We start from the raw sequence: 3,792 nt of genomic DNA on the forward strand, positions 1-3,792 counted from the left end.
CCTCGCTGCCCAAGCCTCTCACCTCAGTCAAGTTTTCTCTCCCACAGCCCTGAGACATAGCTTGTTTTAAAACCACCATGGGTTTGTTGTTCTCTTTATACAGAATGACCACAACAGCTAACTCAAGCCTCCTTCAAGAACCTGGCTACATCCATGTGATGTTCTCCACAAGCAACTCTTTCTCCCCTGCAGCTCCAAGTTTCCATAGATAACTCAATCAGAAGATGAGAAGCAGTATTAATTTGTAAAAACAGGTCAGATGATAAACCATCAGGCCAGTGATGCATAGTAAAACCTCGTCCCACAAGACAGGGCATGTGAACAGCTGATGCAAATATGCAATGGATACATCCCACTAGTTTGTGGCTTTGCAGCCTCTCTTCTGCCATGTGATGGGACTCCGTGTGGCAGCTGCAAATCAGTTCTCCCTCAACGGTTTCACCTTGGTCCCCATGTCACACTCTGGATATGAAGTGTTCCCAATATCCATGTGATCCCCTCTCTGGTTTTGCCTCCCACTTAATCAAGTCAGGTGCCAGATGTCTGAAGTTTATTGTCTTTGGACACTTCTTGTGGACACATGCTCTGAAACTGTCAGAGCATGTCCATCATCTGTCTTATTTCAAGAGCTCATGGTCCCTTCTCAGATCTTAATCATGAGCAGCAGATAGGCCTCTCTTTTCAGAAACTGTAATGAAGTGTCTGGCTGTGACGCTCTCCACACTTCCAGCTGCAAAGTTCTTGCACCAAACACAGAGCCGATAAAATAAACCAAACGAAACTTGCTGTCCCATCACAGAGGCAGCTGAGCTTGGCGTGCAGGCTGTGCCATGGGGTATGGGCTCTCACTTCACTTGCATTCAGACCATTTGATCTGAGATTTTAGCTCTGTTGAATCCTTGACTTGGGGCACATTAAAGAGAGTTCTGCTGCTCCTGGGACAGAGGCAAACAAAACCTTTCTTCCCTTCCAAGGGGAGAGGAATTCTAATGGTCAAAACTACAAGTGTGCTGGACCTGAACGGGCTTTCCACACATGTAATGTCAGCTTCCCTTTGGTTTGTTTGAGGTGGAAGAAGTCATTCAAGTCACAGAGCTAGGAGATAGCAGGGCTTCCCAGTATTTACTCTTGAGGGACCTCAATACTGTGGTTTGTAATATGGGATCAACTGAGTGAGGAATGAAGCCTAAAGGACTGGATTTTTTTCCATGTGTGGAAATTGCTCTTGGGAGATCTGAACAGATAGAATTTTGGCAGGGGTACTTCTCTAGCATCTACTGGTACTAACAAACTCCTGTTTTGAGAGGCCAAAAAAAAATGCCCCTGTGCAGGGTACACTCTGCAGTGTCTGGTCTCAAAATCAATGAGCACTTTGCTCAGTTGAAGGCTGTAGATATCAAGGTAGGCAGGATCTGAGCTGGGAAAACTTAGACGGAAAAAATGGTAACTCTAAACTTTATCCCAGGGACCAAAAGAACGTCCAAGCTATAGTTTTTGCATGGCTAATACTCCTGTAGATATAATACATTCTATACTGCATTATGAACTCTAACTGCTTCAACAGTGCACAGCATTTTTCATTTCACTTACCTTTCTCCCTCTGCCAGCACATCTGAATCAAAAGAGAAAACAAAATTTTCACAAGCATTAAAGGCACCAACTCTTCTGCACCAGCAACAGGTACTGCTTGACTTTACAGATGGAGGAGATCTGCTGTCTAAAATCTGATTTTCATGTTCCCTACAGTTCCCTCCCCAAGGGAAATAATAGTCAAAAGAGACAGCAGTACTTAAAATGGGATGTACTCCAGCTCCTAGAGTGGAGACCTGAAAATGTTTTTCAATAGGCTGATGTTAATGTCAGATAGAGGATGGTCTCCAGGCCACCATGATAAACAACTCCCACCTTACTCACAAGTACTTGCATTACAACTTAACCTGCACAAAGAGGAAAGGAGAAGGAACAAGAGCCTGCACATGCTGTTTGGGCATCCATTTCACTCTGCTTACATGTTGGGCTCTGCCAAGGAAGGTGCTTTCTTGGAAAAGAACTTTCATCACCAGCAGGGAGGGCAGAAGCAACAGTTCAGCACCCCAGTCCACCTCAGTGCGCACTCCTTTCATTCCCCATCCTCTGCAAGTGCACAGAGAAGCACGATCTGACTTTGCCCTCTGGAGGCATGGGATTGGCATGGCGCAGAGAGAGACAGTCCTGGAGGCGACTGAACTACAGCACTGCCTTTTGGAAAAGCTGATAGGAAAATTCATCCCCCGCTACAGCTTCCCATGAGCCAGAGGGCAGAACACAGGAGAGGCAGCTTTGACGCTCTCCTTTTGCAAGGAAGGAGTTAGTTTCTTGGTTCCTCTAGGGCTCCTCCAGTATTATCCTAATGGTTTAGGTACTTCATGAACATGAGTGTCAGTATGGGAGGCTGATTTTTGTTTTGGCACAAACTCTGCAACATGCAATTTGAAATACTCTCACAGGTTTGCATCCAGCTATTGGGACCACACGTGTGGGTCCTCAGAGAGTGCCACTTCATGGTTTATTCTGCTAGCTTCAGAGTTTATTCTGCTACTTACCAGATTGCTGGGAAGCTGCACAAACAAGCAGGTGGCCAAAGACTCTGGGGTCCTCATTTATTTAGAAACCAGGGCTGATGTTTGTTTGCTGCAAGCAAATGGATACTCACACACCCCTATTTTTCTCCAAGCAGAGAAACAACTTCATTGGGAAGCTCTGGAGGAGCCCTGTTACACTAGAAGGAGCATCTCCCAGCTCTACCTAGCCCCCTAAACACTATTTGTGCAACAGCCAAGAGGGCTTTGGGAAAGCTTTTCCCACAAAGATAGACTCAGCAGTGCCCTGGTGGTGTGAGTTTTGAGAGAACTGGCAGGAGGCACCAAGATATAGGCAGGACAATGCACAGCCATGCACAGCACCTGCACACCTATGCAGATCCATCTCTCTGCACACCCATTCCTCTGCACACACATCCACCCACACCCACATCCACTCCTGCAGACCTGAGGACACTCAGGCCTTGGGTCTAGCCACACACCTGGGTACACTGGCACGTGTTTGTATGCACACTCCCATGTCAGTGCACACCCTCGTAGTCTCATGCACACCCTCAACCCCACACCAGTGCCCTTGCACACCCATTTGTCTACGCTCCAGTGTCCCATGCACACACATGCCTGTGCACACCTCCATACACCAGTACTTTCCATCCCATCTCTAGGACCTCCTGCCATCCCCTGTATCCTCTGGCTCCCAAGGATCACCATGCCAGCTCCCAGCCCTGCAGGTGGGTGCAGAGAAGATATGAATCTTGGGCACAAGTTCCTCACCAGCTGGGCACACTCATGGAACTCATTCTGATCCACAGTCTAACCCTCAGCCATAAGCATTGAAGGCAGGAGGGAGCTGGCAGGTCAGTATGTCCCAGCAGTACCCAATGGACAGCCTGGCCTCCTTCCTCTTCGAGGGACCATGTCCCATGACATCAGGAATACATCAGGGCACGGGAGTCCAGCTCTGTGCTGAATCACCACTGGGTACTGGAGGTGAGAGTCCCACTCGGAGTGCACTTCAAGCAGCAAATTGTGCTGCCTAAACCCATGCTTTCTCTCTCTCCTCACGTAGATCTGCCACCGGGTTTTCTGCACGTTAAACTTGTTTCTACCGCGAAGGAGAGCAGGGCTTCGAGGCGGCTGCCCTGTGCCACGCACCGGTAGGATGCCCTCCGACGGCAGCGGTCCCTCACCTCACCCCACCGCCGGCTGACAG

This window comes from Chaetura pelagica, unplaced genomic scaffold (genome assembly GCF_000747805.2).
Source record: "Chaetura pelagica isolate M959 unplaced genomic scaffold, ChaPel_1.0 scaffold126, whole genome shotgun sequence".
NCBI lineage: Eukaryota > Metazoa > Chordata > Aves > Apodiformes > Apodidae > Chaetura > Chaetura pelagica.